General features: G+C 38.1%; 1 protein-coding gene across 2 annotated transcripts in view; it reads right to left on the bottom strand.

Annotated features, from left to right (window-relative positions):
• Positions 1 to 12,148, bottom strand: part of Tmlhe (trimethyllysine hydroxylase, epsilon) — a 57,330-nt gene extending 45,182 nt beyond the window's left edge. For both annotated transcript variants that reach the window (XM_005414642.2, XM_013510005.1), the window contains exon 1: positions 11,998 to 12,148. The gene's annotated coding sequence lies outside the window, so the exon portion shown is untranslated. The remainder of the gene's footprint in view (positions 1 to 11,997) is intronic.
• Between the last annotated feature and the right edge of the window lie 281 nt (positions 12,149 to 12,429).

Raw genomic sequence — 12,429 nt, 5'->3', positions numbered from 1 at the left:
AACTTGTGCTTGAATTTTATAAAAATATGAGTACAAATACACCTTCAAGTTATTTGCTCTAGTCACAAACATATCCTTCACTGTCAATGGCTAGTTATATATAAATCCTGAGCTAGACCAAAATGAATCACCAATAAAGGCAGTAGGATTTAAGGTACTGGTTTAGACCATAAAAAGCACTAGATGAGGTGGATTTAAAATGTATTGCTGGAATAGAAAGGTGATTTCACATTATGGAGGAGCAAAAAACAAAACAAAACAAAACAAAACAAAAAATACTCCAAAATAAAGGTACAAGTAAAACAAATTGTTTACAAGATTTTAGGAGCATAGGTAGTGAAGTCGAAAGACAGAAATAGATAACGATAATTGAGTATGCAGAGCATTCCAAATTTTTTTTACATGAAAGGAGAATGAATACCATTACCTATACTTTATTTAGTGTTGAGAGTTTGCCAGGAGAGCAGCAAGAGCTTAAAAAATTTAAGGTCTGAAAAGCAGTGACAATTGTGGCCTTTGGTGAAAGACAATAATATCAGGTAAGATGTAGCCAATTTTATCAGTGAATCTACTATAATGAATATGGTTTCCAGTACTGGAAAGCAAGGCAGGACAGATAAAATTTATGTCAAGCACGGACTGTCTAGGGTCAGAAGAGGTGCAGCTTCCCTTTGGGTCTCCTTGGTTTCAGTGCATGGACCTTATGTTTATGAGTGCAACATGATGCTATGTCAGATGCAGCACTACCAGACGTTTTTAAAAGACCTTATAGGGTCTGCAGAAGCACACTGGGGTTGTATTATGATACCAACAGAAAAGCTGGGCTTGGACTTAGCTTATCAAGGCTTACATAAGTGTGGCTCCTTCAATTCATGCTCACACAGCCATCTCAACCACACCTGGAGCTCATTGAAGGGGATACTCTTAAACCTCAAGGAGGCTAACCATCTACTTACACTCTGGCGTGGCAAAAGTAAAAGTGTGGGCAAGGCACCCCATTATCCATCTTGGGGTCTCCTGTAATGCTGCTGAAGAGGTACCTTTTTCAGATGTATAGATGTTGTGGGATAAGTTGCTGAGTATGAATGAGCCTTCTGAATTCATTGCACTGTGAAGAACCCCGGGAACAATTATGAATCTGAGAAGCTATGATGAGTATGCAGACAAAATGTTCTAAGAGTAGAAATAGTCTATGTTTAGTGTCTTTAAAATGAAACCTGGACCAGGATGTGCCTTCCAGGAAGCAGCAAGGTGACTTTAAGGTTAGTAATTATATGTTTGAGTTCTATTAGCTGGCTGATCAGTTAGCATTCTTAATATGGAAAAAGCAGCTTCTTTTCTCAGGGTCATAGGTTCCAGATATATTGTCTACTGGGGAACAAATATCTTTTCAAGGATATATCATGTGCCTCTAGAATCTTTGTTTCAGGTTTGAAGGTCTAAGAAGGACAAAAACCAAGCTTCTAGTTATTTTAAATTTTCAGCTATTTATCAGGAGAAAGATAAAAACCCCTATTTTTTCCTAGAATGTTTACTAAAGGCACTGGTAACACATATGTCCATAGCTCCTGATTCAATAGAAGGACAGATTTTGCTTAAAGACATGTTTATTACCCAGTCAGCCCCAGATATTAGAAAAGAGCTACTAAAGATAGCTTTTGCTCCAGATAGCTCACTTGATACTTTAGTAAAAACTGCCTCCTTAGTATTCTATAATCAGGACTGGGAGAAAACCAAGGAGAGAAAACAAAGAGATCAAAAGGTAGCTGCCTTTGTTGTGGCCTCAAAAAAAAAAAAAAAAAAAACAAACAGGCCCTAAGTCTGATTCTCTGGGCTCCAAGAAGAGCTCAAGGACTAGGTTCATCTACTACTGCTGTCAAAAGCCAGGCCACCTTAAGACAGACTGCGTTAAGAGGCCCCCAAATCAGGCCCTGCCTGCCAAGGCAGCCACAGGAAACCAGACTGAAGTCTGAGGCAGAGGCCCCAGAGCTCAGACTCATTTTCCCAGGTGGTCCAGTATGGCTGAAGGGCTCCGGAGCACTCTGCTTTCTCTCTCTGGCCAGACTGTCATCTCTACCTGTCACCTCCACAGAGGGGCCCTGAGTAATCATGACTAGGCAAAAACCCCAGCCTATTGCTGGACACGGGCACAGGTCTCTTTGTCCTTCTTCAACCCTGACCTTCCTTCCCCAGTCATCATACCTCAATAAAAACAGTCATTATAAAAATATCTCACTTAAGCTGCAACTGGGATAACTTTCTCTTCACTCATTCCTTTTAGTTATGCCTCCAGCGCCCTCATCCTGGAGAGAGTCTATCCTGTCTAAATACTATAATATATATTCAGGTTGTCAACTAATCAAAATGATGCTGCGACTGCTTTTACAAATGTAATACACATTGTTGTTCAGGTACAAAACTTAAGAGAGTATTTCACCAGTCAAAATATGATGTTAACCTAGTTTTCATAAGTCATCAAAAATTTAGAGATAATTATAATTAAACCTAGAGGGACTTATGACAAAATGTCAGACTCCATCAATAAAGGGGTCTAAGAGCTGGTGGGTTACAACTGCTAGCACTTAAGAACAGTTTCTAAATTTACCTGTCAGGGGGCTGGGGATTTAGCTCAGCGGCAAAAGCGCCTGCCTGGCAAGCGCAAGGTCGTGAGTTCGGTTCCCGGTACCGGAGAAAAACCAAAAAAACCAAACCAAAACAAACAAACAAAAAAATAAATTTACCTGTCAGCTCTTAATGCTCATGCTTTGATTATACATGCTCTAATTTCTCAGAAAATTTGTTCCTGCCTAGAGGATGCCAAACCCCAGGCAATCATATACATAAAACCTATGACAAATATGCTAGATTACTTTTAGATTCCTTTTACTGGGATCCACCAGATCTTGTCTAGAGAGAGGGTAATATGACAGCTGGTCTCTCTCTCCTAAATAAAAAGTAAAATTAAAAAAACAGCCCATCCTCCAAAATCAGATGACATTACACAATCTAACAGCAGCATAGGAAATACTTGTAAAATTGTAAAAACTAAATGTTGTGTGTCCATTCCTGATCCTTCTGCTAATATCTCAAGACATTAGATAACAGATTAATTACATGTCAGACTCAGAAATTTTCTAGACCTTATCCTTATCTTTATGGAAAGCATAACCAGCTTCTCTTGGTGGAAATCTTTGTTGACTGTGTTCATAATTATCTTGTTGATATTATTTGGCCCATGTATACTCAATTGTTTCTTTGGCTTTTTCTCCTCCAGATTTAAAGCTATATGCCTACCCAGGATGAAAATGCCTGGTGTCTATCAAGGGCCTTTAGATAGACCCTCTGGAGAGAATCTCTGACTGCCGATCAACAACTACAACCCCTTTCAGCCTGAAGAAGCCAGAGGGGTCATCACCCATTATTCCCTCATGGCAGTTCGGGTTACTTCTTCAGAGAGGGGAATGTTGTAGGCAACTGAATTAGATAGAAATATTATAGGCAGTCATACATGGCTGGGCCCTTGAGGGAGCCAATATGAAAGACAAGATACCTTGCAACTATGGGCCCTTCCACTGTGGGCCAGACCTCAAGACAAAAGATTAAACAGATGCAGCTACATACCTCCCTAGGGATGGACATCAGGGATGGATATTCTAAACAGGTATTGATCACTTTGAAAAGCCAGGAAGACTCACGAGCCCAACTCCCTACAGGAAAAGCCCCTGTTCTGTATTCATGCCTGCTTGCTACATGACTCACTTCCCCATTTGATCCCAATTTAATCAATTTTATCTGAGCAATTATACTCATAATCTTATTGGTTGATCATGGTTTTGTTCTACCTCATACCCACCTTGTGAGTTCCCATGTTTCCTACCTTGGACCCGCCTCACCTCGTGGTTTTGCTCTATAGAAATCCCTCGAAAAGGCAGGGTCCTTGGCAACCCACTTTCTGTGCTTTCTGTTGGACAGAAGCCTTCTTTCCCTCAATAAACATATTCTGCTCTTAAAAAAAAGACTGGTCAGGAGAAACAGAAGGCTACAATGAGTGTTCAATAGGAAGGATAAGTAGATGTATAACAGGAGAAACAAATGGCATTTGGTTTCTCAGAGTCCAGTGAGAGATAATATTTATAATTTCTACATGATTGGCTACTTATGTGCCAAGACTCCCTTTTTTGAGTTGAGGTATATTCTGAAAGAATAGGTATGTATGATTAAAGCACAAAGTGTCCGTGGTCCTGAATATGGTGTTGCTCATACTTTATCCTGAGATATTTTTTCTACTACGTAGAAAATTTCTATTCATTCTTCAAAGACTATTTCAAGATCTAACAGTGATTGGTTGCAGAATAATCAGAAATTCCTGAATGGCAATAGCAGAAATGCCGATCAGAGCAGGCAATCACATACACATAGGCCAACTTCAAGCTCTTCACATTTATGACAAAGTCAGAAACAACCTCTCCTGAAAGGCTGCAAGCCAAGAATCAAGGCATTTTATTGAATGAGTGGCAGTTAAATCTGATTAGAAAGACTGCATGAGGAATTATAAGAAAAATAGATTTGCAATTCTATGCACACAAGAATCAAACCAAGAATTTGAAATCCCAAATGTCTTATATTTTAGCTCAAAATGCAAAATAAAAACAGAACTATCCAATTGTAAAACAAAAATCACTCAGAACAGATGCTTAAATATAAATATAAAAGTACTGTGGAATGGTTTAGTGAAAAGTTTGGCTAAACTACTTCCCAGAAAGCAGGAAAAAACCTGAGAGGCAGAAAATCACTAGCACAGAGGCTGAGCTAGCATTGGCATTCTCTTGGATGTACACGACACTGACTGCGGACCCGGGGCTGGCCACTGGGGAAGCCATGCCTCAGGGAGCTGCAGACTACAACTGGCAAGACATGGGGGAGAAAAGGAGTTGAACAGTGCTAGAGCAGGCACTCCCCTATTTTCCTCACAAACATGGGAGAGTTCTGTAATATCCTACCCACTGCTTGCCATCCAGCACCTGCAAGGGAACTTCCCTCCTTTACCCCCCAGCCAAAAGCTGCTAAGTGCTGTGAACCCCAGGTACCACAGAGTTAGCTAGAACAGAAGGTGACACTTCATGGAGTGTGGAGAGGGAGACATAGGCGAAGAGCTGGAGACAGGCGGCTGAGCCAGGGAACCAGATGCAGGGTGCTCACCCAGAGCCTGTAGAAAGTGAGTGCAGAGCCTGAAGAGAGCAAAGATCTAAAAATCCCTTTTGGAAATCACTGAAAGACTGGTTACGGGCCCAAACACACTGCACTTTCTCCTTTCCAACTCAGCTGAGAGTACTGGCTCTTTAAGACAAAGACAGAAAACTTTGGCTACAGGCCTACAGGGGGGAGATGGGCTCAGAGGTTCATTTGAAGCAGGACTTAAAGAAAAACAAGCTTTCTCAGCCTTGAACAATTTCTCTTGAACTGCCCTCTCCCCTATGGCTGTAACTCCTTGTTCTGGTACAGATAAGATTGGCAACAGCTGGTCATGGTGGTGCATGCCTGTAATCCCAGCACTTGGGAGAGTGAGACGGGAGGATTGTTGTGAGTTCAAGGCCAGCCTGGGCTACAAAGTGAATTCAAGGCCAGTCTGAACTGCATAGTGAAACCTTGTCTCAAAAAGCCAGAAAAAAAAAAAAAAAAGATTGGCAACTATGACCTGTAAACAAAGTTTATGACACTCTGTTCTCACAAAATTTATAAGGCTCAATCCTCTTTCAAGGCTAACTTATTAACTGCTTTTAATTGCTTTGTCTTGCTTCTATATGCTTGCTTGCACCCATTTCTCTCCACTAGAAAGACCAGCCTCCTTAGTAAACTGTATAAAAACTGCAGCCTTTCCTCTAGGACTTGCTCAGCCATTGTAGACAGGAGTCCCTGCTGAGCCAGATGTACAACTAATAAAATCCTCCTTTTTTTCCCACTGGTCTCTCTGATCTCTAGGATTCTGCAACACATCTAGACATCTAAGCCCTTTCACTCACTGGCTGGCAACTGAAAAATCATAAGGGTGGGGTGCCCCTGCTCAGAGAGTTCCAAGACCTGGCTGTGGACTGAGAAGAGGAAGGAGAAAAGGCACCTTGTGGACACAGAGATGCTCTGTGCAGTGGGGAGGTACAGGAGGAGTGGGAACCAGCAGACCCTCCAGTTCACCTTACATGTTGAAGCATCATTTGTGAATGTAGCGGGAAGCACTCACTGGTTGAATTCAGATTACAGTTTAAATAGGACCAAGAGGGTATTTTAATTTTGAGCTGTTGTAACTGTGTGGGTTTACCCCTTCTGTCTGTCTGTCTGTCTGTCTCTCTCTCTTTCTTCCTTTCTTTCTTTTATTCCCTGTTTTGCTTTTCCTTTTTTCCTTTTATCACATATATCTGGAAAGTATCTGTATCTGTATATGTGAAAAGGAGACCACAAATTAATCACTACTTTAATCTAAATAGTACCTTTTGTACAATAGATACTGTGAAAAGGAAAGAAACTGCTCAAAAAGAAAGAATAACTGGGATGAGGGAAAGGAGAAAAGAAAGAAAGAAGGGAAAATATATATATACACAGGATAGCTAAGATAATTGTATTGCTAGTTTCTATTGATTTATTGAAAGGAACAGTTAACGCTTAATATTTTTTGACCAATTTTGCATGCTTATATCTGGTAATCTGAACAACTACTTTAAAGACAACAATATGCAATATAACAACCATTGTTGAATTCATATTGTCTTCTTTTTTAAAATTCTGTATTGTTTCTAATGTTTTTTATTATTATTATTTTTACTCTCTTTAAAATAAAAAAAAGTATCTTTCATCAGCAAGTCATTGAAACTGTGCATACAGGATTCAAGCACAAGCCTACTGTCAGCATAATAATACCAGTAGTTCTGGTTTTTTTTTACAGCTTCCCTCAGTCTCCAATTATACTTTCTCTCCTTCTCTCCCTGTCTCTCTCTCTCTCTCTGCATCCCCTTGCCCATGCCCATTATGCTTAAACGTCCTCTCCACAAGCCCTCCACTCAAACTCTTTATTTTTTCTTTCTCTTTTTCACATTTTCTTCTTTCTGACCCTGTCCCTTTCTTTGCCTCTTCCTTTTTGCTTACTTCACTCTCCATATCCCAGCCTACCTGTCAATAGCAATATATCACAGTCTTTATGGGTCATTATAGAAAAGGATAACAGAGGACAGACTGAACACAACTGGAGAGGTAGGCCAGGGATAGGTAGTGGAAGGCCCTGAGTAAGGTGCTTTGAATGGTCCTGAAACTGGGCATGACTGGAGAAGTCAAATGTTTACTGCAAATGAACAGGCCAGAAATTTTGGTGCTAGAGAATGACTTCTAGAATGGTAGAGTGATTCTCTTTGCAAATCTCTTCTCCAAAATCAGTAACAAAATTAGAAATATCAAAACTACCCTTTCATATCCCTGTACACTGACCAGGACAAGTAAAAAACTGAGAAGTGTTACCATGAGAACAGTTATTGGACCTCAATGAGAAGAATGGAATCTGTGATATTTTAGTATTGGGCTACTTCCACACTACCCCTAGTTCCAATCGTAAGCTCCTGAGTTCAATTCCCGATACAAAAAAAAGAGTAAGAAATAATGGAAAATAAAATAATTGGTCCTAAGTTCCAAAAATTACACTTATAAATTCATTTTCCAGGACTGCACCAAATTTTGCAATGATTTCTTTCTTTAACTCTACAGTAGTTCTCACAGTTTTCCTCTTAGCTTTACTGCTCGTATCACTAATTTTCTTTAGTGTCATGGTTATAATATTTTATGCAAATAAACCACAATGATAAATGTTTTAGTGCACTAACACAAGCACTGTATGTTGTCTGCAAGACAGTAGCCCTTACACTGAAGCGTCACCCCTCTGTGTCCATGGTGAGACATTATGCATGACCCATTCTTGGCCCCAACAGGTTTTTTCAAAGTGAATTTTTGGTTTGATTATTGAGCAAAGTTACAGACACCAAGCAGATTTCTTTTCTGTTTTGGAACTTTGCTGCTCCAGTAATGGAAGGTTTGAGCTTGTAGCCATTGGACAACCAGGGTATTACTGTATTTTGTCCTACTAACAACAAAGTAACTAAGGCACAATCATATCTTGAATTACAGTAAATATAAACAGGTGAAGCAGTCTAGTCAAAAGACAAAGTTTGTGAGACTGGATAAAGCAACAGACTCCAAGGATATTTCAAATGTGGACACATTACAAGGCCAAAAGAAAACAAAGATAAAATCATACAATATAAAGAACAACCATAAGAGAGCTAGAGTGGTTAAATTAATACTAATATCGACAAAGTAGACTTAAAGAATAAATGGCACTGAATAAAAAGGACATTTTATCTTATTTTATAATAATTATAAATAATTACAACAGATTATAATTATAATATCTCATATAATTATAAACAATTATAATAATTTATAATAAATAATTTATTATTACATATTAGTTATATAGAATAATGGATTTCATTTTGGCATATTAATACATGTATAAAAACTTTGATCCTCTTTACATCTCCACCTCTGCTTATTCCTTTCCTCTTCTTTACTAAACTCCAAGGAGCACATTTTATAATGATGAAAGGGTGAATACATCAGGAAGGTATAACAATTATAAATATAGACACATCTTATATTAAAAATCTCCGCAACTCATTCTATGAAGCTGGTATCTGTCATCAAACAGGATAAACACTACAATCCAATATCCCTTATGGATATAGATGCAAAAACCTCAACAGAATAGTATCAGTTCAAATCCACCAACATAAAAACAGAAAATAATTATAGACCATAACCAAAAAAGATTCATCACAGGAATGAAAGGTTGATTTAATACCCAGAAATCAATTTACACCATGTTCTAGTAGTTAATAATGTATTTATAGAACAACGGACAAAAACTACATGATCATTTCAATAAATGCAGAAAAAGTAAACATCTAACAAGATCCAACATCCATTCAAGACTTAAAAAAACCTAAACCATCTAGCAAAAGAGATGTTTCCCAATTTGAGAAAGAACATCTACAAAATTCACACAACTAGTATCATATTTAATGATAAAATTTGAATGATTTCCTCTAAGGTCAGGAACAAAAGGAAAATGTTCATTCTTATCATTTCCATTCAACACTGTACTGATTCTATTTTTATTTTTTATTTTTATTTTTTTTTATTTTTACTGTACTGATTCTAGCTGGAAGAATTAAGCAAGAAAAAGAAATAAAACATGTCTGTATTAAGAGGGGAAGGGAACACTGCCTTTGCTGTAATCCTATATGAGAAAAATCCTAAGAAATACAGCACACCATCACACATACTATATGAAAAATAATTCTACTCAGCAATGTCACCAGATGCAAAACCCATATACAAAGGTCATTTGTACTTCTATATACTTTGAAAGAGAAATCAGGACATGATTATAAAGCTATTTTTATAATATCAGCAAAAAGAATATAATACTTAGGAATAAATTTAACAAAAGATGGGAAAGGTTTTCACACTGAAAATTATAAAACATTGCTGAATAAAATTCACAAAGAATTAAATAAAAGCGCAAGGTCGTGAGTTCGGTTCCCGGTACCGGAGAAAAACCAAAAAAAAAAAAAAAAAAAAAAAAGAATTAAATAAAAGGAGAGGTATTTCAAGCTCAGGATTGAAAATTTCAATGTTTTTCAAATGGCAGTTCTCCCAAAATCATGTATGTGTTCAATAAAATCCCAATCAAAATGAAAGCATGGTAATTTATACAAATTGACAAAAATTGAACTTAATATTTACATGGAACTGTAAAGAACTCAGAATAGACAAAAAAGTTTGAAAAAATTCAAGGACCCACATTTCCAATTTAAATATTTACTACAAAGTTACAGCATTCAAGACAATATGGGACTAGCATAAGGACAGGAATATAGACTAATGGAACACAAATGAAGTTGAGACATAAACATTCAAATGGTTTTCAAAGAAGGACCCAAGGCAATTCAGTAGAAAAAGGATATTTGTTTTCAAAGAATGGTGATGAGAAAATAAAATAATCATGTACAAAAAAAGATAAATTTAGCCTTTTACCTTACAATATACAAAAATAACTAATAATGTATAGAAAACACAAATGAAAGAGATAACAGTGTAAAACTTTTAGAGGAAAACATAGGAGAAAACCTTCATGATCTTGGGTTAAGCAAAAGAAAAAAATGATAAACTGGACTTCAGAAAAATTCAATATGCTTGCTCTTCAACATAGATGATTGAGAAAATGAAAATACAAGCACACACTGGAAGAAAATATTTTCAAATCATTTATCTGATAAAGGACTTGCATTCAGAATACTGTATGTAAGAAACATTTACATCTCAATAATAATGAAACAAATGCCACAATTTAAAAAGGGGCAAAATATTGAGTAGATATTTCCCCCAAAGTACATATACAAATGTCTAGCAAGTATATAAAAAGGTGTTCAATTAACCATTGAGAAAATGCAAATCTAAATCATAATGACATGCTATTCACATTCACAAGGCTGGTCATATATATATATGTTTTATAAAAGGGAAAATAGTAGGTGTTGATGAGGATTTGAAGCTTCCTTAGAAAACAATTTGGGAAATGAATAAACATTATAGAGTTATAATTTGACTGAGCGATTTAATTCCTAGCTATCTACCCAAGAAAACTGAAAACATATGTTCTCCCAAAAAACTGTACACAAACATTCATAGTAGAATTATAATAAAAAAATGTGGAAACAATCTAAATATCTGTCAACTGATGAGTATGTTAAAAAATGTCCATACATACACTTGAATATTATCATGCATGAATCAAGTACTGATTCCAGTTATAACATGGACCTAAGAAGCTGGACACAAAAGGCCATATACAGTATGATTCTACTTCTATGAGATGTCTAGAATAGGTAAATCCATAGAGACAGAAATTAGATGAGGAGTTGCCTTGGGCTGGGCATGTTAATGAGGATGGCGAGCAAACAGACAAGGGAGATGGCATTGAGATGATGGAAATGTCTAGTAGGGATTGTAGTCATGGTTGCACCACTTGGTAAATTTACTATAGATATGTTTACGCAAATAATTTTTAGTCCAGCATAGCCTAACAGATCAATAACAAACTATGAAAAAACTGTAAAAGACCATCGTTTGAGAGTGGATTATGGACGTGTTTCTAAATATGAGAGCTCAAGTTTTTCTTTCAGTGATTAGTTGTACAATGACCCAACTCTTTTATCATGAGATATTTATTAACTGTATACTGTACTTTGTTCATTCAACACAGAACATTTCTGCATTTAGTTAAAATCTTAACTGTAAAGCATTCACAAGAACATTATTCACAGTTGACATTCAATTAATGAATTGAATGAATGTCGTTTGCAATAGTGTTAAAAGACTCTTCAGAGTAGTTTTCTCAACAGAGGATTTCCTAGCCTAACTTCCCTTATTCTCTATTCTTGCACTACCTAGGCAACCTTGCTCTGTAGGGACAGACAAAGGGTAAAATCTAGTCAGAGTATCAGTAGATACGAGAACGAAAGCAATCTGTGCTGCAAAACTCTTGTAAAAGACGATTTACCCTTTTATTCCACGGCTGAGCAAAGTGAGGCACAGAGAACGTACAGACTAGCTGAAATACAAATACCAGGTGAGTAACACATGCAGGAGTGGAAGGTCCAACAGCATTTGAAACAATGTACATTGTGCGTCAGTCTTAACGCTAGCTTGTTCCAGCTCTTCCTGAGCGCTAGGCCCATCCAGCCCCACACTGATCTCCAGTCGGACTCCGACTTGCAAATGGCACAAACCATGACGACAGCCAGCCTCCACTGCCCCAGGCCCGAAAACGAAAGCCTTGGCAAACTCATTCATCCCGTGCACCCAGGACTTTTCCCCGACCCATGGGGCGGGACCTACCTGTGCCGAGGTCGCGACTCCCAACTTTACAAAGACAGTGAAGAAATACAAGCAAGGAAGGCCTGGGTGTGTAGCCCAGCACGGCCTTTGCTTTTTCCACCGAAACTGTGGAGTTTGCGCTCCCCTCCCCCAGCCTGTTCGGGCTCTGCCGCGAGCCTGGAGGCCCCGCCCCGCTCCTTCCGGGCGTGTCGAGTGGGTGCCTTGCTTGCCAAATACCTATCCTTCCGCGGAGGCATCTTAAAGATTCCCATCCAAAAGGACTGGGTCGGCGAGATGCTCTACTTTGTGGCCCTCACTGAACAGATTAGAGACACCAGCTCAGGGAGGAGAAATCATAATGCTACATGGAAAACCTTAATACCCTGTCTGCCATATCAGTGTGCCTCTGGAGTCTCCCCATTACTTTCTATTTACGGTGCCTTATCTAGGTTT

Source organism: Chinchilla lanigera, unplaced genomic scaffold (genome assembly GCF_000276665.1).
Source record: "Chinchilla lanigera isolate Chin_1 unplaced genomic scaffold, ChiLan1.0 scaffold00193, whole genome shotgun sequence".
NCBI classification, from domain to species: domain Eukaryota; kingdom Metazoa; phylum Chordata; class Mammalia; order Rodentia; family Chinchillidae; genus Chinchilla; species Chinchilla lanigera.
This window is presented reverse-complemented; position numbering and strand designations above follow the sequence as displayed.